Source organism: Lactuca serriola, chromosome 9 (assembly GCF_051521515.1).
Source record: "Lactuca serriola cultivar US96UC23 chromosome 9, Lser_US96UC23_V15, whole genome shotgun sequence".
Lineage (NCBI taxonomy): Eukaryota > Viridiplantae > Streptophyta > Magnoliopsida > Asterales > Asteraceae > Lactuca > Lactuca serriola.
The window spans coordinates 186,938,247-186,962,529 of NC_136416.1; the positions used below are offsets into that span (position 1 = coordinate 186,938,247).

The window sequence follows — 24,283 nt, forward strand, 5'->3', positions numbered from 1 at the left end:
GGGCCTTAACAACTGCAAGCCAAATGTCCGATTCTTCCATATATTTGGGTGTAGATGTTTTGTAATCAACAACAGAGACCACCTCAACAAATTCGCACCAAAGTCTGATGAAGGCATCTTCCTTGGCTACACCACTAACAAGGTTGCTTATAGAGTTCTCATTAGATGCACAAGGCTAATAATTGAAAGCTTCGATGTGAAATTTGATGACTATCACATCCGCAACACCGCTCCGTCAACCGAAACCACAATAATTCTAGAAAGTGATATACCTGCCTCTTCAGGTCCGCTAAACCTAATTGAAGTAAACTATGACGATCTCTTCGACCCTGTAGAAACAACCGAGTTATCTGAAGTTCTTGTGTCCCTGGAAGCTCAGTAGCAGCATGCTGACGTATCTGGTCCCACACTGTCCGATGAGGTATCACTAAATACTTCCACCTCTCCGGTTGAGGGGGAAAGTCAACTCCGTACCATACAACAACCATCGAGGTTCCAGTACTAGAAGATGCAACCCCAATCATTATCCGTAGAGATTTTCAACAATCAAACGTTTCTTCGGACTCAAATGATGAAAACATAAAGAACATTGACACAAGAACAGATTCGAGGATTATCACACTCTCGTCCGCAATCCAGGGGGAACCTTCGCAGGTTCAAAGGGAACTCCCGTCCGCACACCAGGGGGAACATTCACCATCTGCCCAAGAAAACTCTAATCCCACCTTCCTAGTTTAAGACAATTCAGCAGGATGTTCTTAAATCCAGGGGGAACTGCCATCTCTAACCGCATAGTCTTCTGATATAGCAGACATTCCCTCTACCACAGCTGCTGATCATCTGTAACCCCGTCTACATGAATAGACGAAAGACCACCCACAAGGTCAAATAATCGGCAACCCATCCGCAGGTATCTCGACTCGATCATCCAAGGATTTATCTGATCACTGTCACTACACAACGTTTTTGTCCTCGGTCGAGCCCCGAACGATCAAAAAAGCATCACTAGAACCAGAGTGGATATCCGCAATGCAAGAAGAGCTAGAAGAATTCAAAAGAAACAAAGTATGGCAGCTCGTTCCGAAGCCGCAAGGTCACACCATTGTTGGTACCAGATGGGTGTACAAGAATAAGTTGGATGAATATGGTGTGGTCGTTAGGAACAACGCAAGGCTAGTTGCCAAGGGATATAGTCAACTTGAACGTATTAAGTATGATGAAACGTATGCTCCGGTAGCACGAATGGAAGCCATCTGAATCTTCCTAGCATATGCGGCTCACAAGAACATCAAGGTTCATCAAATGGATGTGTAAAGTACTTTTCTCAATGGTGAGTTAAAAGAGTAGGTTTATCTTTAGCAACCTCCAGACTTTGAAAGTCTTGAATTCCCAGACCACTGCTATAAGCTTGAAAAAGCAGTCTACGGTCTAAAACAAGCCCCAAGAACGTGGTACGAGACTCTCACTGAATTTCTTGTCTCGTCCGGATACAAAAGAGGAGTGATTAATCCCACTTTATTTAGAAAAGCAAATGGTGATCATCTTATGCTTGTACAAATATATGTGGATGATATCATCTTCAGATCAACTGATCAAAAAATGGTGGATGAATTCGCTAAGCTCATGACCAACAAGTTCCAAATCAACATGAATACAGAGATTAACTTCTTTCTAGGACTTCAAGTGAAACAAGTCTCTCAAGGGATATTCATTCATCAGGAGAAATACACTTCTGAACTATTAAAGAAATATTCAATGGACAACTGTTCTTCGGCTAAGGTCCCCATGGCCTTCGGATATAAGATATTTGTTGATCCCTCAGGTGAATCAGTTGATCACAAGACTTATAGAGGTATTATTGACTCATTGATGTACCTCACCGCAAGCCGACCAGATATCGACTTTGCAATAGGTGTATGCGCAAGGTACCAGGCTGACCCAAAAATGTCACACATGACCGTAGCCAAGTAGATTATAAGATACTTAAAGGGTAGCAAGACTCTTGGCTTATGGTACCCCGCAGGGAACGCTTTCAGCCTAGAAGCATTCACTGATGCGGATCATGTCGGATGCAGACTAGATCATAAAAGAACATCTGGTGAATGTTAATCTATGGGTGGAAGACTCGCCAGCTAGTCATCAAGAAAACAAAATTGTGTATCATTGTCTACCGTAGAAGCTGAATACGTGGCCGCAGCCAGCTGTTGTTCACAAGTCTTATGGATAAAGGCCCAACTATTGGACTACGGATACAGAATGCTGTGTATACCAATTTATTGTGACTTTGAAAGTGCTATAGCTATTTCTCACAATCCAGTTCAGCACTCAACTATTAGGAATGATGAATCCGGATCCTCAATTCTTTTTGAATTGATAGGTACCGCAGACCATCATTGGTCTCTGTTGCGGTCCTAACTAAAGTTACTTATGATAGATGGTTTTGATATATCCTGTGTACCGCGACCATATATCGTATTTATCCTTCAATGGTCCTTATTGTTTGTTATTACTAATCTTTGTTCAAGTATTCTCCTCAGTTCTTCTACTGCCGTCATCCAACCGCCCATCCACAACCACAAATGATCTATCCGCAATGAAGTCTCAATCCGCAATCACATTGATTGATTTCTCAACTATTCTTGAATCATGGTGTACTATTTAATGATCCTTCATTAAATAAGAAAAACATTCTCAAAAAATTCAACATTCGTTTTGCAGCACATCAATGTTTCATTCTTTTAAATAAAACTGTCTCAGACCTATTTTGGGTATGATGACAAAAAGAACAGTTTTCCATAAAAGAAATCTTTTTTCCTTAAACTGTCCCTTCTCCTACCCCCAAAACGTCCAATCCGTTACAACTTCCCTTTTACCCAACGGATTCAACTCACCCTCACCACACGTTCTTCAGACATGGTGTTAAAGTCTGACATTTCATTAAATGCTAATCCCTTTTGGTAAATCTCGAAAATAAATTAAACATTTCTTAATCTGTGGCTGAAATTCCCTATCCTAATCAAAGAAAACACCCAAACGTTTTTTTATCCTATTTCACTTAGGGTAAAATCATTTACCGTTCCAAATCCGCCACTATAAAACCCCCTTCTTCTTCCTCAAGAAAGGTTTAAGCTTTCTGAACATCGAACTTCTTCTCCTTCATCTTCTTGCACTCTGTTTTCTTGCAAGTTTCTTCAACTCAAAAATGGTGAAATCAAACATCTCAAAGAAACAATCCAAGGCATCTGCCTCAGCAAACCTAACTGGTTCAGACTCCGCTTCAAGGAACGCAATGCCATCGATTGCCTCAAGTAATTTTAGGGTAGATTTTGATGTGCAGTCTTTCTACAATGATCCAATCAAGCTAATGATCAAATGTGCTTTTTCTGCCTATCGCCCTCTTAACAATCTTCAAGAGGTGCATCTGAATCTGGTGAACAACTCTCTTGTCATTTTGACCAACGAAAAATTTCTTACTGCCATCAACCTGCTTGTTCATCCTTCAACCAAGTTCTTCACCCCAAGAATGGCAGACATTCTTTCTTCTCTCTATCAGATGGGTTACCAAAAGAAATTGAAAGGGATCAGCGAATTCAAGAAAAATCAGTTGCCTACGGTATGGCAATTTGTTTGCCATTTTGTGATCTGCAGCCTGTCTAGAAGGACCGGAGGCATTGATAATATGGGTCTCAAGCTTCTAGAGCTTGTATGGAGTATTTTCACTGGCCACGATGTCAACTATAGTGAGATCTTGTGGGATGACTTCTTGCAGTACATTCCCAAAGAGAGTCCAAGAGAAAACTCCACCGAACTCACTTTTGCAAGGTTCTAGTCCCTCTGCATCTCGGATCTTCATGCTGATGCAGGACTTAACATGGGCAACGACATCAACCTTTTCATCACTGAAGATCTCAAAAGGTATAGTCCTTCTAAAGATCAATCAATTTTTGGCCCTATTTGATGTTTACCAGTCCACATCTTGAATACGGTCGGACTTGAAACTACGGACGTCACTGATCATATAGAGGCTACGGAAGGTATTGACCCATACCTTCCTACCCCTCCTCTTCCCACTCAATAAATTGTAACTTCTACCAAACCCACTCAACCTGAAAGCATCACAACTCCATCTACTACTACCTCACAACTGTCGTTGGCCAAAAGGCTTAAACAATTAGTTAAAGCCAACAAGGGACCCCACAACATCTCTAAGAAATATACCACTCCCACAAAGAAGAAATCTTCTCCCAAGAAAGAAGAAGCATCAAGGAAAAGGAAACTTGTACAATTAGCTCATTCAGATGATGAATCAGATCACAACCAAGCTTCATCTTCCTCTAGTGATTCTGATGATGATGCTCAACCCATCTCTATCCTCAAGAAACAAAAAAACCCAATCCACAAACCAAATGCGTGACCAGACTGATGTTGCAGCCTCTCAAAAGGCCCCGGTAGTCCTTGGGGTGGCCGCACACCCATTGAATACCACCATCGAATACCACTCAGACATAGAAAGTGTGTCTGTTTCACCCAAACGTGGAGACTCACCCCCAGCTCAATCTCAAGGGGATGAACTGGTTCCCACCCTAAGGTGTGCAGGGCTTCCCGTCTACACTTCTTTTCCCCTAAGGAGTTGAAATCCATCCTTTTATCTGTAACCCAAACACTGCAAACACATTCCCAAATGCAGAGCACTTCTTTCGCTCATGCCAGAACTGAGCCGAGGCCAGACTTGACCACGGGTCAAGGAGACCGAGGAAGCTCAGGAAATCCTACTCTGCTTACACCTTTTCTAGGTGGTTTAGGCACGGAGAGCACAAATGTGCAAGGATCCGTGAACCCGAGGGACACCTCGGTGCGACTTGAAGGAATTGACAGAATTGATCTCAACGACTCTTGGAGTACGTATCAACCAACCAATGAAGCTGAAGCAAAGAAATATACCACTTTCCATAGGGCGTTTTAAGCAAGAAAGGCTCGTCAAACAAAGCAACTTCAACAGAAACAACAGGAAATTCAATATGTAGCCAAGTACTGGGCGGACGCAATCAACAACGCCAATACCGTATCCACCATTCTAAAAGTACAAGGGTGGATGTCCGAAATGGCTAAGATAATCCGCAAGGCTCAGTCCACTCATGGTGGTCAAGGTACATCCAAACTCCCTCCAGCTCCAACTCCAACTGCTAGAGATTCTCAAGACGAGGGCACTGCAATCAAAGTTAACTAGGCTCCTACCTTCGGATTCGATGATTTTGATCTCAATGAGATAAATCGGCTAAACCTTTTGATGATGATCTAATGATGTTTGATGAAGAAGAATCGAGTGGCTCTCAACACTCAACCTCCAAGCCTAAAGAGAAAAAGAAGAAAAAAAGATGGATGTGTCCAGAAAAGAATTTCTGAATCTAGAAGCCAAAGTAGATCAAATTCTTGTTGAGATTAAGTCAACTCAACCGCAATATGAAGACATTCCAGGACCGCAGTCCTTAATCGAACGAATTGAAAGGCTGGAAACCCGTGAAAAACTGACTGCTGAGAGGATTTCTCTCAAGGTGGAAATGGGGATTCGGTCCCTAAACAACACTCAACAGGCTGATCATAAGCAATTCATGGCTACTGCGGAGCGCATCATCTATGAGGTATACGCAATCAAGGCAAATTTACAAACAGCCATTACGGACCAGTCAACTCACTCACAGAAGCTGATAGCTAAGACTCATACTGCCTATGAGTCCACTATCTCAATCCTTAAATCCACCATCAACAGACTTCAACGATCCTTATCGTCCAATTTTCATGGCCCCGATATTCTTCAACTTACAAAGGAGATTCATCGATTTCTTTTCAACACCACTATCCCAGACAATCAGCAACCGGCTGATGCACTTAAGGCCCAATTCAACGAAGTCTCTTCGAAAATTGATGAACTTAATTCATGGCTTGAGGAAGCTCCAGGTTTGCATTCCTCAAGAAGGGGAAGTGATGAAGACCATCATTCAAACAACGTCTCTCATCAAAGGAGCCCCCCCCCATCAAAACTGAAAAACTTCCCTCACCGCAACCATCTCCTCACAAAAGTCCAAGTCATCACTCACCACCGCAACAGAAAATCGTTCTTTCTCCTGAACGACCTGAGACTCCTGCTCACCTCAAGAATCTAGCATCTGACATGTCATCTGCAAGCTCCAATGACTCTCCCACTACTAAACAAAAAAAAGCTGACTGGAAAGCAGCTAAATTTGCTGAATTAGTCTGGAGAGAATACGCTTTCGACGCCAGCATGGATGAATCCTTGATCAATTCTTGGATTAACCCCCACCGGAGACTACTGGATGACGACCACAAACCATACCTTACATATGCTGAACCCCCTCATGATGGTTACTGGGATGTTCCAATCTCCCCAAATGCTAAATACTTCATTGTATTTGAGCCCTTTGACTGCAGCCTACTTGATCACAAAAGACTGCCCATGGAATTAAAAAGACTCAATCGTTTCCATGCCAAACATGCTTCTTCCATAGAGAAAATCTGGTCGAATGATAGACCATCAGCAGTCAAGAACTTCAAGCCTCGAAAATTCATGAAAGCTGACTTCATCCAATACACTCTTACAAGAAGGAATCAGGACTATGTCCGCACCCAAGCTGACTTCCCATGCATGAATCCAGAAGAAGTCTTCCTGATAGCTAAGGTGTTCCAGAAAAAAGTGGAAAATATCCAAAGATGAAGATAGAACTGGAAAGGGAAAATACTTTTCTCAAGGAAACTCTATGTGACTTCGCCAAAATTGATGCAGAAGTTCACCCGGTTCTTGCAAAGAAGTTTGATCTACCACCACTTGATCTTGCCCCAATGCTTACCGAAGGATTCCAAGAAAGATCTCTTGGCGCAACCAAGTATCCTGACCTTGGAATTATTTTCAAACGTAGGGACAATGAAATCAAGTATTTCATCCCTATGACCGCAATGCATCGACTCACAAGGAAGCAACTCAAAGTTTCCAGAACTGTAGTGGAAAAATCCAAACACACCACTGTTGAAGTCAAGTTTGAAATTCTAAGGAGGATCACATGGTTGGAAAGTGTCAGAAAAATTTGGTGGATTCTCATCAAGTTTCTTAAACTTGATAAATGAAGGAAGTTGAAGAGGTCACTTAGGGGGAAATTTTTGAATTATTGAAGTGACCCTCTTAAACTTCGTCTACCGCAACTATCAAGATCCGCAGTCATCAGTGTTTAGCTACCGCATCCGCAGTCATAATCATCCGCATTCACTATCTTACTTTGTTAGATTAGTCATTTATCTGTTTGTCTTAGTATACACTCTTTTGTCCAGTATGCCTTGCATGGCTACTCTTATCAGATAGGACTAATGTAATCTGCGAGTCTCTATAAATAGAGCTCAATCTTTCTAATTTGTAACAAGAACAAGATATAAGAACTTTGCTTCTATCAATTACATCTCTCAATTACGCATCTTAATTCTCTCCTTACTCTCAAAGTTCACTAGAACATAACTGAATATTATTTCTCTTCGGAGCAAGTCATTCTTGACTTAATCACTAAGTTTGATCTGGCTTACTAACTTGGTTTGAATGCATTCCATGTTATGAATCAACTTATGTGTATACTTGATATATCACCTGTTGTCATTTACATTTCCTTACATTTCCGCACCTAACTTTCTAACTATCTAACTCTAACTTATTATTTTTGAGCTTTCATGATCCTTTGAGATTAAGTATTACGCAACTATACTTGTTCTAACGTTTTTTCAAGTGTGTCTCAAGTTTTTCTCTCAACAGACTGGAAGTGAGTTGAAGCTACAAGAGTCCTTCATTGCTACAATGGTTATCTACGTGCATATCGAGGTGAGTCTCTCCTCACTATACCCGTTGGTCGAAGGCACCAATGTCGACCCACTAGTTTTTTTTATCTCGTAGTAGAGCGATGCCTTACTGATCTGCTAGATCTGTGTTCTGGTATTGAGTATGCTGCTATGTTGTAGTGATCTATTAGATTTGTGTTCTGGTATCGAGTATTCTTTTATGATGTAGTGATCAGTTAAATTGGTGTTATGGTATTAAATATGTTGTTATGTTATAGTGTTCTGTTAGATCTATCACTTGGCATTGAGCATTATGCTTTGTTGTAATAATCTATAGGATTGTATGTATATGTGCTTGTTGGCTATCTTCTATGGAGTGCCCTTAAGGATTTTTTTGTGGTCATGTAGGATAGCCTGAGAACTCTTGGTCTAGAGTAGGACCATCTGTTCAGGTGGCTATCTCACCTCTGGGTACTTATGGTTATGCATTTTGTGGAGGTTAGCAGGTATCAGGGTTGTATTATGTGAGAGGACCAGTAAGTGGCAGTGAGCTGTAAGATTGTTGTTTGCTTGTATTATATGCCTACTTTATGCTAATCATTTATATGCCGACATATTATGTTTAGTTTGGGTTGAGGCGGTCTTGCTTTATGCGGTAGACCAAGATACCCGGTGCAGGCCAGCTGCAAGCTGTAGGCATGGAGGGGCATGGAGGCTCGGGAGGAGTGGGTTGGGTTGAGGCGAACCAGTGTAGACTAAAGGTCAAAAGACCCAGGGCGTCCCGGATACACTGAAGGCCCGTGAGGCGGAGCAGTCAGCCTGAAGGCCCGAAGAACGGTCCAGATAGGCTAAAGGCCCGGTGAAGCGGTCCAGTCATGTTGAAGGTTCTGTGATCTGTCCAGATAGTCTGTAGGCCTGCGAGGCGCTCCAGTCACGCTAAAGGCTTTGTATGCATGTTGCTTGTAATTATGTTTATGTGGTGGTATTTTGGGGGAAACCCACAAAGCTTTATGCTTATCTAGTTGTTTATTGTTTCAGGTATTATTAGTGATTGTGGGAAGGAAAAGGCAAGACTGTACACACTCATCAACAACTTTGAAGATTATGCGTTTCCTATAATACTCTGATATTAATAAATGTAATTTTAAATAAAATGTTTTTCTTAATTAACGAATTAATAAATTGGGAATTTTACCTTAATAAAAATGAAAATTTTGTTGTGAAAATGGGACGTTACAAGTTGGTATGAGAGTCCTGGTTTGAGTGAATTGGAGGAATACTTTTTTAATCCAGTCTCAAACTAGGATATGAGTGTTTTTGCAAAATGTTTTTGACAAGAAATTATAATAAAAGAGTTAGGTTAAGGGCATGGGCTTAGTCTTTTGTCATATTCTTGTTTGATTGTTGGCTTAGTATCTAGAACATACACCGTGAATTAACTTTCATTTTTCAGGTAGATGCGGTGTGTACAGTCAGCCAGAGCCCAAACAGGAGAGTGGCTCCTAAAATACCCATACTTGTTATATTTACTGAGTTTTGATCTTGCTGATACATGATTTGTTAGAAAAGCATGCTAGTGATAAGGCTAGGGATCTTTAGGAATTGCATGATAGAATTTCCTGATTAGATGATGTCTGATAGCCTAGGGTTCTTCTAGTTTAAAATTGACATCATTACTATCGTTGCTTAGTGTATGCTACATAGTGGTACATAACTAAGATTCTATAGCCTGAGAATGTTTGGTTTAGCCCTATTTCTTGTTCTTGTTTGATGAAGGGCTTAGGTTAGAATCAGGTATTCGACTTTCTATAAGATCCAACGTTATGTATGATTAGCATACACGAGTGATGCAGGGTTGGTGGAAGTTTCATGGACTAGTTGTATGGGGTCTATCGACCAGTTGTGTAATGTCTAGTCTTCCTCCAGGATGAGAGGATAGAGTGTATATGTATTTTATGGGTATTGTTACGGTTATTATGATGATTTTCTAAGGCAAATACGGGTGGGTGTGGAAGGTGGTATGGGCCCATACTACTGGAAGCACAGGACCCGTACACATAGCAGGGAAGTCACAACCCCTAGGATTTTGTTGGGAATTGGTTCCCATGGTGTTATATGCATTTTGTCCGATATCCCCCTGGTTTATTTTTTGTATGGCGATTACGAGACGATCTGAGGCTGGATACGGATCAGGATCAGGAGCAGATGGCTAGGATGGTCCATCATTGATTGAGGACCATATCAGGGAGATCATTCGTGAGGAAGTTGTTTCTTTTGTTTGGGGGCTGATACCGGAGCTGGTTGAATCTTTTTAAGTCCACTATGATGGAGTAATTTGATGACCGATATGCTACACTTTTTGAGGTTGTTGTTGTTGTAGCCACCGCAACTGTTTTTGTTATTAGGGCTCGAGGAGAGAGAGATTTCCAGTATCGAACTTCGATCATACAAATCCCCCAAAGTTTGATGGGGTCTCAGACCTGATTGCAACGATTAGATGGCTATTTGATGTGGAGGATTGTTTCTTCACGTGTTCTTTTCCAGATGACCAGAAGGTCAAGTGCACCTTGAACCTTCTCAGGTTGGGGGGAAGGGATTGGTGGACACTGATGACTTGTTCTTGTACTCATGAATAGAGGGATGTTATGACTTGGGAACAGTTCTTGGAAATGATTTGTGCAAGGTATGTTCCCCTGGTAGAGAGGGAGAGGCTGGCCCAGGAGTACCTAGATCTCTGACAGATGGTCGAGTCAGTGCCAGAGATCACCAAGATGTTCCTGAGAGGACTTTGTTCACTCTTGAGTTCGCTGCATTAGAGCAGGCGTAGATAACTCGGTATTTGAGCATGCTCAATACATACATTCGGTAGTTCATGTCCACCCAACGCCATGGATCTCTCGTTGAGATTCAGGATGCCATGAGGAGGCGAAATATTTAGATGGACACCTAGGTGAGGGAGTAGTATCAGGCTCTGGATTAGTCCCAGTCTGTAGCGAAGCGGTTCAGGTCTGCTGGCTGGTGTTCGGGATCAGTTGGAGGGAGGCGCATATATGTTATACGTTGCTGATGTGGTGAGTGGGGTCATTATGGAAGAGATTATGGTCGGAGTGTGTAAGTTTGTTTTCATTGTAGTCAAGAAGGCCACATTAGAGCTCATTGTCCTTTTCTTAGTGAAGTGTTGGATCCTAAGCCCTTAACTTGGTAGTTACCCAATGGTCTTCAGGGGACCGTCGGGGTCCCGAGGATCGAGATTTGAGTTGGCAGCTCTTCTATTTAGCAATTTTGGTAGTATTGGTATTTATCTGTCTTTTCTGTTGTGTTTCCAGGTTAACTTGTAATTTTGGATGATCCGTTAAATGGAATTATCTTATTTAGCTTCTTTCAATTGATCTCTTGTTACGTATAGATTAATTATCTTTGTCCTCGATTGTATGCGTATTGGAATTTGTGAATGGCGTGTGGCTTCAGATTCTCCTATGTATGTGGATATCAATGTTTGGGATCAAGTAATAGAGTCTGAGTTAGTCTAAGTATCGAATCATTACGATGCTCTCGAATTCTAGAATAGCTCAAGTGGAGGAGGGTGGAACCTCGCAGCAGGAAGACTCTTATCTTGAATTCGATTCTCTTTTGGATTTCTCTAAGTTCCAGATTTCTGCGCAACTGCTAGTCTTCAAGTTTCGCGACAAGATCACTGCCAGCTGTTGGATTTCCCTTCGGTTCATATTTGTCTTAGTTGTGATAGTATCACTAGGTTGTGCTTGTGCTTAGGCCCTAAGGTGTTAGGCGCACATGTTAAGGGTTTGCTTGTTGGTTATCGTCTGATCAGGGGTGATCCCTAGTGTTGAAAGTGGAAAGCTCAGTTGGGCTATCGGAGCACAAAAAGAGAGTGGTTCAATTCAATAAGAGATTTGTTAGTTTTCATTACAGTGATGCCCTTTCGGTGCAGGATTAGAGTGCTGGCATTTGACCGAGAAGATCGGAGACCAATTGATTCTGCAGATTTTCTTTCATCTTGGATGTTGTGGGGGAGTACATCATGAAGTAGAAGCGAGAGCTGATTTCGAGGACAAAATCTAATTTAAGTGGGGGAGAATTGTAACATTCCGTTTAAAATAAAATAAATAAAATAAAATATGTGTAAGTAAATAATAAGCCCTAAAACCCCGAGATGTATTTTATATTTTATTTTATTTTAGGGCTAACTCAGTGATAAAGTATTAGTGTTAGCTATATGAGTTAAAAGTTATATTTTCTGGATGTTGAGGGTTAAACAGTATCATATGGACTTATATTGATTTTTTTTTTGAGACCAGGTGGCTAAAGAGTAAAATAAGGGCTTAGTTTGAAAAGAATGGGGAAGGAGGGACTTAAGTTGTTTAATTGGTCAAAAGTTTGAGTTGAAGAGACGGTGGATTAAACATGTCACCCTTTCCCTTCCCTTCATCTCATCTTGCACCCCTACACACCCTAATCCTAAAACCTCCAACCGTCACCACCCTTATCTCTCCCATCCCCAGCGTCGCCATCCCCTTCGTTAAACCATCACCGTTGCTCCTACTACCGAAAAAGATGAGGGCTTCTTGGAGAAGTTGTCTAAACCAAAGAGGGAGGCTGTGATCGACGAGAAGTTGTAGGTTTTGCATCTATTCTCGATAAGGATAAACCAGGACTCACCCTCCTACGCTTCTTTTTTGTTAAGCCACAGTGTATCCGACGAATACCGTTGCCGCCGCTCGTACGAATCTTCTCCCATTGCTCCGGTCGTCGTACCACCCCGAAGAGGGCTATTGTGGATGTGTTTATGTATGTGTTTCATGTGTGCGTGTGTGTTTCAGTGTTGATGCCCGTGGTATTCATGTTGTTGGACGAAAAATCAAGTAGAAAGACCATAATGGCAACCAACCATGGTGGCTACTGCCCGTGCTGCTCTTTCTACTGCCACCAACCATCATGAGTGGTGGTTGTGTGTGTGTTATGGCGTAACATTCAAAAATTCTTGAAAATTTTAAACTTTTAAAATAAACCCCAAATCCTCATTGTTTACAAATTATTTTCAAAATAACTTTCACATCAGAGAATCTTAAAATCATAAAAACAAAACATGAGAAGGTGTACAATCACGCCTTCGCCTTCCCGCGCTCCTCTGAAGTACCTGAAACATAATCTAAAATTGTAAGCCCAAAGCTTAATAAGTTCCTCCAGAATACCAATACATAACAAATAGCACAAATATAATAACAACATGCAATGGGTCCACAACTTTACAGACTGGATTACCCCTGAGCCCACAACATAAGTCTGGTTATCCCCACGGGCCCACAACTTATGTCTGGATTGCTCCCCGGCCTGATCAGTCAACAGACTGAATACAGCTCAACCCTCAGTACGGGTCTGGCATGCCCTGCTCGGCCCTCAGCTTGTATCTGGAGTGCTCATGAGTCCTCAGTATGAGTCTGGCATGCCCTCCCTGACCCTCAGCACATATCTGGCATACTCCAGGGTTTGTTGGCTACAACATAAAGTAGTACTACCTCAACCCATCCACACAATACGTCGACATATAACAGATAATATCATAGAAAAAATAACAGGAAATTCACAGGTAGCCCTACAGATCTACCAAACTAGCATAACAAGACTAGCATGCATAACTATATCGTAATCAACATTTCGGTAATATCAGGTTATCAAACCAATGAAAGTATAGTGACGAAGGCTCACCTCAAAACCAGCTGAACTAATAAGATCTAACACTGAATCTCAGCTCCCGACTCAAAGCCTACAACCATCATGACCAACCCATGAAAATCTCAAAATACCCAATAACGTTTGCAACTTTAAGCCAAAACAAGCCACAAAATGGCCAGATCTAAGGTGACAATCCATGAAAATTTCAACCCCATGAACAATCCATAAATTATAAAACAATCCCAATAATCTATCCATGGAAGAGATTTAAGAAGAAAGGAAGCAAGTTGTCGACTTTATACCTCGAAATGACTGCAACAAAAGAGGAGGTTTTGGATCTAAAGCCTTCCTATCAATCAAGCCACCTCAAACTTCAAGGTCCTTCAAAAGAACACCAAGAAAACACGCTTCAAGCTCACTCACACTAAAATATGGGAGAGAAGCACGAAACCAGGGTTTCTGGACAGAGGGGACTGGTAAGGAGACCATCCAAATGGTATAAGGCCTTTAAATAGGGGGAAACACCCTAAATATTAGGGTTTCATAATCAGCTGCCAACTTGTCAAGTTAAGGCTCCTCGACTCACCGAGTTGTCCCATTAGTATTGGCGGCCAAATTCACTTCAACATGACGAGTTGAGGTCTTCCAACTCGTCGAGTTGCCAAAGAAAAACATGACTAAAGATTTATATTTCATACCTGAGGATTGGGATTTTACATATGGTGTTTATGTGCGTATTTAATGGTATGAGATTTTGCGAGTGATTCTTGGCCAGAGAATTGAAGGAAACCCGCCACCACCACTGTGAGGTGGTGGCTGCCACCTCATACCGTCGTTCTGCCGCAATGACAATGGTGGTTTCCGCCTCCTACCGCCATGAACTGTCGTCGACCACCATTGCCCGAGGTGGCAGTGGGTGGTGCCCGATTTATAAACACATATATATTTATTTATTTAACTAATTATCTAGCTTAGGATTTGGAAACCCTAATTAGGGTTTAGAAAACCCTAATATCAGGAAATCCTAAGTTTGGAGTTGGTCGGGACCCACATTAAAATTATTAATTAAAATTAAAAGTTATAATTAATAATCCTCTACAATTAACTCAATGCGATATTGGAATTAATGGATTAATTCCTTAAGGGGTTAAGTGTGGAACACTAACCCTAATTATCATTTTATGTGAAAACCCTAGAATCGGGAAGCTCTATTTTCGAAAATGATCAGGCGCGTATTTGGGCTATTGATTGGATTATTATTACATCCAAGTATGACTAAGTCAACCTTAATCAGTCCTAGCCTTAAGTGATTAAGTCCTTAATGGGTTAAGTATTCTTACTTAACCCTAATCATCATTTCATGTGAGGTGGTCTCTATTGCAAGTGACTATAACCTGTGATCAGGTATTGACTCAAGTATCTTCCTATAGGTGACTGGAAGTGAGTTAAAGCGGGTAAAGTCCTTCATTTCTACAGTGGTTATCTATGTGCATATCGAGGTGAATTTGGCCTCACTATACCCGTGGGTCGAAGGCGCCAATGCCTGCCCACTAGTTTAGGTTATCTGGTAGTAGAGGGATGCCTTAGTGATCTGTTAGATCTATGTTCTGGTATCGAGTATGTTGTTATGTTGTAGTGATCTATTAGATCTGTGTTCTGGTATCAAGTATGTTGCTATGTTGTAGTGATCTGTTAGATTTGTGTTATGGTATCGAGTATGTTGTTATGTTGTAGTGAATTAGATCTATCACTTGGTATTGAGTATGTTGCTTTGTTGTAATAATATATAGGATTATATATATATATATATATATATATATATATATATATATATATATATATATATATATATATATATGTGTGTGTGTGTGTGTGTGCTTGCTGCTTATCCTCTATGGAGTGCCCTTAGGGATTGTCTGTGGTCATGTAGGATAGCATGAGAATTCTTGGTCTACGCTCTCTTGCCTGTTCCTTGTTTGGTTGTGGCTCTAGAGTAGGACCATCTCTTCGGTAGCTATCTCACATCTGGTTACTTATGGTTACACATTCTATGGAGTTTGGCTAGAATCAAGGTTGTATGCTATGAGAGGACCAGTAGGTGGCAGTGAGCTGTAAGATTGTTGTTCGCTTGTGTTATGTGCCAACTTGATGCTGATCGTTTATATGTCGAAATATTATGTTTGGTTTGGGTTGAGGTGGTCTTGCTTTGTGCGGTAGACCAAGATACCTGGTGTGGGTAGGCTGTAAGTCGTAGGCACAGTGGTTTGGGTTGAGGCGGACCAGTGTAGACTGATGGTCAAAAGAGCCAAGGCGTCCCATATAGACAGATGGCCTGTGAGGCGGACTAGTCAGGCTGAAGGCCCGGAGAATGGTCCAGATAGGCTGAAGGCCCGGTGAGGCAATCCAGTCTTGCTGAAGGTTTTGTGAGCAGTCCAGATAGTCTGTAGGCTTGCGAGGTGCTCCAGTCAGGCTGAAGGATTTGTATGCATGTTGTTTGTTATTATGTTTATGTGGTGGTATTTTGGGGGAAACTCACTTAGCTTTATGCTTATCTAGATGTTTATTGTTTCAAGTATTATCAGTGATTGTGGGAAGGCAAAGGCGAGACCATACACACTCATCAGCAACTTTGAAGCATCTGCGTTTCCTATAATACTATGATATTAATAAATGTAATTTTGAGTAAATAGTTTTTCTTAAATAATGGATTAATAAATTGGGAATTTTGCCTAAATAAAAATGAAAAACTTTGTTGTGAAAATCAGACGTTACATTAATACGTCTAAAAAACTGAAGTTTTGTATTAAGCAGTTGTGAGCGAAGAAAACACTCTAGTCTCGTAGTATATGTTTACTTGAGTCCGAAACTATAAAGAACGTCCAAAACAGAGCTTATATGCAAAATATACAACCGTTATAAGAAAACAAACAAATATAATACGAATTTTCTTTAACCTATATAAACCGTTTGGATCAGTTGAGGCACTTGGACACTTCACATGGAAATTCTGGGAACATTTTTGGACTCAAACTATGGTCTATTATTTGATTTCATACTCTCAATATTTTTAATAAAAATATTTGCAAAATTTGAAAAATCGAACGTTTCAGATAAATTAAATGCAAATCTTTAAACGCGATTTCCTAAAGTTCTACAACACGAAAAATTAATCCGTTTGGGTTTCCAGAATCAGTGTCCTTGGCTCTATTATTCGCCACTTTCAAAAAGAATATTAGATGTCGGGATGTGATCCCACGAATGTAGAATGCTATTTTAAGGCATTTTGATGTCAAAAGTGTAACATCCCTTGGATTGTACTATTAGCGCATGCATGGACTTGAATGGAAAGCCTCAGAACGTCATGCAATCATCCCTCTTTCATCCCCACATTTTCTTCTACTCTATCACACACTCTCAAGTAAACTTGTAATAGAATGGAATAGACTTTTGTTTCTAATTTTCAATTAAGGTACTAGTTATTTGACTTTAAAAGCATAACTATCATGAAAAGAACTTCCTGCACCCTTCCTCACATTCCTACGTTTTCTTTCTCTCTAACACTCCTAAACCCATTCAAACTTAGTATAATGAATGATTAAAGGGATATGACATTACTTCTAGTTTTTAACCAAAGTGCATCAACCTTAGAAGCATAAGTGGCCAGATATTAATGGTCTTTCATTCAGTAGATTTCAGCCCCAAAACACACTCAAAACACCTCCTTTCTTTTCTGCATCAATTCACAACCAAGAACACACCTTGGAGGTGTTGTTTTCTCGGTAAGAAACAAGAGGCAACAGCCTCTTGATCCACCCTCGTTTATCCTTTTGTTTCTGCCAAGCAAAGAAAACAAACCACCCCTACAGGAGGTGGGTTTTTCTTGTAAAATTCAAGAGGCAACAGCCTTTATTTTTTCCCTTCTCCCTCTCGCCGAATGCAACAAGCAAAACATCCCCTTGGACTACTTTTTCAGCCTGCTTTCCTTTTCCCTAGTTGTTCCTACTCAAAATAAAAAAGAAGAAGAAGCAAGGACGCTGCCAGAGTAGCCCCCTACTCTCTTGTTTCATTGCTCCCTTTCTTCCCATCTCTCCTTCGATTGTGCTATTTATAGAATAATAAAAAAAAGAAATCGACAAAGAGGCTGCTAGTGCAGACCCTTCCGCTCACCTGCTGCTGCTGATTGCGTTGCCTCACCGGACCAACCCTCCTCATCCCTTTAAATACACTGTTAGAGCAGAAGAAGAGCAACTCTGCTGCTTCCGTTCCTTTCCTCCTTCGGTCAAGTCGAGAAACTAAGGTCTCCTCTCTCGATGATGATGAATCAACCGTCGGACTTGTGTCCTTGCCGCCTTTGTGTTTTTTTCTGTCTAGTTTCATTTGTGCCCTTTTGCTCGATCAAACAAGGAACCCAAAAAGCCCCGATCCCCTCTTCATTTAATGAGTTTTCGCATAACTAACTCCTCTATTTGTATCTTTTAAATCCAAATAACCCCCATTCGAAAAGATTGATAAAAAAGGTCATTTTTTGTTAATTAATTTACTAAAAAGGACCCTTCAACTATGTGAATTAACTAAAGCAACCCCTTTTTTTGTTAATTCAGTAAGAAAAATAGTCTTGGTGGTTTGGTTTAAACCCAATAAGGTGTAAATTGTGGTTTCTCATGATAAACTTCACAAAAGGGGCTGGTTTGTGTTAATTTGTTGTAGGGATAATCCCCTCCTTGTTATCTTCCACAACTTCCTCATGAAAATTTTTACTGTCAGAAGATTCTACAAATCCATCCACAGTCCCAGAATCAATCGAGGTAGACCTGGAAGGCTGCACAACATCCCGAAGTCGTTAAACATCCTGAACAACTATAAACTGCGCGATAAAGTCCTCATTCCGAAAAGCAAAAGACTCAACACATGCAACAACAATTTAATTCTTTCTCTTTTTTTTTAAAAAAAAGCGGGCGGGGGGGGGGGGGGGGGGGTGTACCTTTCGCCATAACGTAAAAGCAAAAGACGACAACACCCTGTCTACAAGATGCATCTCACGATATCGAAGACTCCCCACCCATTTATTGGCCAACACATCAAGGAAATCAACCCCCTTCTCAACACATGCAACACCAATTTAATTCTTTATTTTTTTAAAAAAAGAAAAGGGGGGGGGTAATAGATAAGGACTAAAGTGGCACTTAAATACCTTTCACCCTAACGTAAAACTCTGACATCTTATCATGAAGCCTCTAGAACATACTCATCCTGGTACCAACAAGCACATACTCCATAAAATCATCGGTTACCACCTAAGAAGAATGAAGAACCCTAGTCATCTGCTCCTTATCAGAATATAGGGAAAACAATTGCTCAGAGACTGAAGTCGTCCTACGAACCATGAAACCCACACGGTCAACATAACGGTTCGGCCAGTTCTTCGGGGGAGTTCTTCTGCTTCGCCACAAGAACATAACTATGCTTACGAACAACAAAGGTGTAACTTTGCCTAGAAGAAAGACGATGCAAAACATAAGAAATGGTGAAATACCCACAAATCTGGAGCGATCCCATGAGCACGATACAACATCTCGAACGAAACTACCCTATTTGTAACATCCGAAATTTCAGGTATTATATTTATTCGTTGAATTTCAATTTTTGTGGAAGAACTCGGCGAGTTGATGCATAGACTCGCCGAGTAGACACGCGAATCATTATCCGGGTGGATGGCTAGACTCGGCGAGTCGCCCCAAGGACTCAGCGAGTCCACGCTGTTTAATGAAACCCTAATTCCTCGGGTTTGGGGCCTATTTAAAGGGCCTTATGACTGTCATTTGCGGCTACCAGACCCCAGAGAGAAACCCTAAGTGAGCTAGAGCGTTTGTGAGAGGAAAGGAGTCATTTCTTGATCATTGTTAGTGTTTTTTCAAATAGAAGAGGATCAAGACAAGAGGAGGCTGAAGAGGGTGCTAACCCAATGATTCCAGGGCTCAGAGACTTCATTTTGAGGTATTCATTCGACCCTTCTTCAGTTTATGGTGTAATTCTTAGAGTTAGGGCTTTTTAGCCCCTTTAGAGGATGGTTATATGGAGTAATTGGTCCCTTCTCGTGTTGGTGCTGTAGATTTGGACCCAAAGAGGTCCAGAGACCCTTTTTCCTTGAGCTTTATGGGTGTTAATGGAGGTTATGAGCTTAGGATGTCATTTTAGAGGCCATATCTTCAAATAAGGCCTTTGAGCCTTTGCATGAGCACCAAGATGTTAGCTTTACGTGATTATAATGCTTTGGGAAGCTAGATCTATGGTTTAGAGGAGCGGATCTGACCTCAAAATGTCAGTTCAGCTTGAGAATGGCATGAACTCGCCGAGTCCAATAGCCGACTCGACGAGTAGGACGAGGGTTTTCCCGATAATCACACAGTTGGTGACTCACTGAGTTGGGGAAGCCACTCGGTGAGTCAGAGGGAATTTAGAGGATAGAGTGCACGATGGTACTCGCCGAGTCAGTAGCTGGACTCAGCGAGTTGGGTCGGGACATTTCACAGATTGTGATCAGTGATGATTTGCAGAGTTGAGGTTGACTCAGTGATTCGAATGAGGATTAGGAGAGTGAAGAACACGTATGGACTCGCCGAGTCACAATTGTGCACTCGGTGAATTTGGTCAAGGTTGACCGTTGACTTTGTTGACTTTTAGGGTTAGTCAATGTTTGGACCTTAGAGTCATCGGAAGGGTAGGATAGTCTTTTACCCTTCCTAGAGGATGTATAGAGAGAAAGAGATTAGCCTAGCCCTGAGGGTTGTATTAATTAGAGTATTTTATTTCATGTGATTAGGCAGGGGCTAGACCAGTGTTTACCGAGTCAGAGATTTACTAAGATATCTGAGGTGAGTCTTCTCAGTATACTTTACCTTGAGTAGGTAACTAGAGTTATGTGATACAGTGTTTGTATGCTATATATGTGTTATGTGTTGCACTGCATTATTCTATGTGATTTATGTTGTGCATGTTTACAGAGTTAGAACCTGAGGATTCACAGAGTTTGGGTGCACGGACCCACAGAGTTATAGCCTCGAGTGGCTAATATGTGTTATATGTGGTATTTTAGGGAACTCACTAAGCTTTGTGCTTACAGTGTTTTATGTTATGTGTTTCAGGTACTAGTGAGGATCGCGGAAAGGCGCTGGCTTGATCAGTACACACACGGGATTTTTATGTTATGAGATCTTGGGATTGATATATGTTATGAATTTAGTTTTAAACAATGATGTTTTTATGAATAATGAATGAATTATGTTTTTATAAAATGCGAAAAAATTGTTTTGGAAATTTGCGGTGTTACAAGTTGGTATCAGAGCCTTGGTTTGAGGGATTCGAGTATACCTTCGGGCGTATTTGAACTCAAACTGAGGATTTGAGAAATATTTTCAAAAGAGAACCAAGTTTTCTAAAAAGAGTAAAAGATTTTTGGAAAACGCAGAGCAGAGTCGTGTGTACAATCAGTCAGCGCCCGATCGGTGATTTCCCAAAATACCCTTATGTTATATGTTTATGAGATTGATATGATGTATTCTCGTGTTAGAGTGGGCTAGGTATTCCTATTAGGACTGGAGTGGCCTGATTTGTGATGCCTTAGCCTAGGGGGAGGTGAGCTGCTATGAGATGCTTGAGAGTAGGGGTGGCAAATCGTGCCATCGTTTCGTGTTTTTAGCTAACACGACATGACACGAATTAATTTTATCCAACCCGAACATGACACGAGATGATGTCGTGTTAGTTTTCATTAACACGAACACGAAAAAATAAAAAACACGAGAAACACGACAACACGATAACACGACAAAATTTAACAAAAAAAACAATTTCCATAATAATGCCATCGATAAGTTCTTGCAAAAATTAAGTTTCAAAACGAAAAACGCAAACTTAATGAAAAAAACAGCAAAAAATCACATCAAATAATGCTAAATATCTTCAAACTTGTCATTCCATCGCTTCATGTGTATCACTTCCCTTGCTATCCAATTCCATAATATCTTCTGTAAGATCTTGTAAACACAACTCTTCATCACCTACAAATAATAATAAACATATTATAATAGTTAAATCACTTTATAAAAATGTTTCAAAAAAAAAACTACCTGAAATCCCAAACAACCAATCTTTTGCACAAATTATAGCTTCAACATTTTTATGTGCCAACGAACTTCGAAATTTATCAAGAACACGACCACCATTACTAAAAGCTGACTCGGATGCTACAGTGGAAACAAGGATGCTTAAAATATCCCGAGCCATGGAAGCGAGTTCCGGATAATGATATTGATGAGCTTTCCAAAAAGAAAGAACATTTATATCTTATGTAATATCACTTCTTGGCTCATCTAGGTACATCTCCAATTGTGATTTTTGAGACAAAGCGAACTCCTTAGTTTCATAAACTGTGAACTCCTATAAAATAGTAAATTAGTTAGTAAATGTAAAAAATCTGAAGCATTAAATTAATAAAAATTAATTAAGTACTAAAAACAGCTTCTTCTTACCTGTAGCATTTCTCTTGTGCTTTTGCTAAGTATTGTGTCATTCTTTTTGTTGACACTCTTGCATGAATCACTTGTTGATATAGTTGATGTTTTGTAAGGCAATCCAGTAACATATTCACTAAAGAGATCATGTAACTTCTCCCGAACACGATCACTATGCTCACGAAAATTACTTCCATAGAGTTTTTTGTAAGTAAACTCAACATATTGCATCTTATATCGTGGATCCAACACCGCAGCCATCGCCAAAATAGGACTATACTCAGACCAATATTTTGAGAACTTTGCATACATTTGGCCAGCCATATTCTTCATAAACTTATCTGAACTTTTCATTTCTTCTCTCAAAGTTCTTTCAACCGTCGAAACCAAAGGAAAATATAAGTTTGATGTGCAATATTTATTTCCAGAGAAAATGCATGTAACTTCATAAAATACTTCCAAGAATCTGAAAATCTTTTCCAATTTACCCCATTCCTCATTACTTGGACAATCCAAATAATTAGAATCCATTAGTGCTAATCGGAAAAAAGCACGACGATAAAAAATAGCACTTTCGATCATAAGAAATGTAGCATTCCATCTAGTGGGAACATCTTGTCGCAAGCCTTTTTTTGGAATCAAATTGACTTGCTTCACAACATTCATAAAGTTAGTTTTTCGTACTTGGGAACCCTTCACGTACTTAATTGATTCTCTCACTTTGACAATGCCTTCATCAATAGCCTTCAATCCATCTTGAACAACTAAATTCAACACATGAGCACAACATCAAACATGAAAATAATCTCCATCACTACGAAGTGCACCTTCATTGCATAATTGACCTTTTAGGAGATTGACAAACGTATCATTACTGGAAGCATTATCTAATGTTATTGTAAACTACTTTTTATCAATCCCCCAATCGGACAATATACTAGATATTGTTTTTGTTAAGCATACACCATTGTGTGGAGGTGGCATATATTGAAAACTTAAAACTCTCTTTTACAACTTCCACTCCATGTCAATGAAGTGAGATGTAACACATAAAAAACCATCTGTATTAATTGAACACCACAAATCAGCAATTAATAAAATCCTACCAGGAAGTAACTCAAACAGATTCTTAAGTTTCAACTTTTCTCTTTTAAACAAATTCAACACATCATCTTTAGAAGTGTTTCTAGTAATGGTGATAACTTTTTCATTCAAGTACTGAAAGATTTCTCTAATTCCCTCATACTCTACAAATTTAAAGGGAAGGTCATGCTTGACAATAGCTTCACTAAGAAGTTCACGAAATCTTTCAGGTTTAAAAACAGTAGAGTTTATTGAAAAAGAACCACCTGACTTTATCCCTTTTAGGACACTTTGTGATGTGTTTTCGCATGCTACCCGTCCCAGTCCTAGTTTCATAGATGTATCCTTTTTTGCACTGATTACATTCCGCCCTTTCCCTGCCATCTTTACTAATTGGAAGTCTAGTAAAAACTTTCCAAACCTCAGACCACCTTTCTCTTTCCACTTTTACATCCTCTTCTTCACCTTCTATTTTAACATCTATCTCCACTACATCAATGTCATCAGATTCTTCAAGTTCAACATCCTAAGATACAAATGCAAGCATATATTAAAAAACTTAGAAGCACAACAAGAAATCAGAAGAGTAATCAGAAAAGAGCTTGTAAACAGAAAGTTAATAAAAAATTAAAATACCTGTGGAGCTACAGCTGCAGAAGCTGTGTCGAGTTTTGGCCTCTTCATATCAAAATTGAACTAATAGCCAAATCCCCTACAATCAGGAAGAAAAGCAAAAAACAAACTATGAAATATAAGTTGTACATTTGTGTAAAAGACAAGAAGCAATCTAGAAAATAAAAGTATGTAACCAATACAGAAGAATAACATTAAACACAACACACAATAACAAAAAAGTGTATAATCATGTAACACCATAAATTTCAAAACAATTTTTCATTTAAAAATAATCGTTTAATTCTTAAAACACTTTTCTTAAAATCTCATTCATAATCGAATTACAAAACATAACTCCATTTTTCACTTGCATAATAAACCAGGATCTTCAAAACATGACTCTTTCTCTGGTGTGTACAATCAAGTCGGTGTCGTCCCGTGATTTTGAGGGAAACCTGAAACACATAACACAAAACACTGTAAGCACGAAGCTTAGTGAGTTCCCCAAAATACCACACATAACACATATTAGCCACACGAGGCTATAACTTTGT

General features: G+C 40.1%; 1 pseudogene; it reads right to left on the reverse strand.

Annotated features, from left to right (window-relative positions):
- Positions 1 to 21,864: 21,864 nt before the first annotated feature.
- The window catches only part of LOC145076379 (zinc finger BED domain-containing protein RICESLEEPER 2-like), a 53,121-nt pseudogene continuing 50,702 nt past the window's right edge, over positions 21,865 to 24,283 (reverse strand).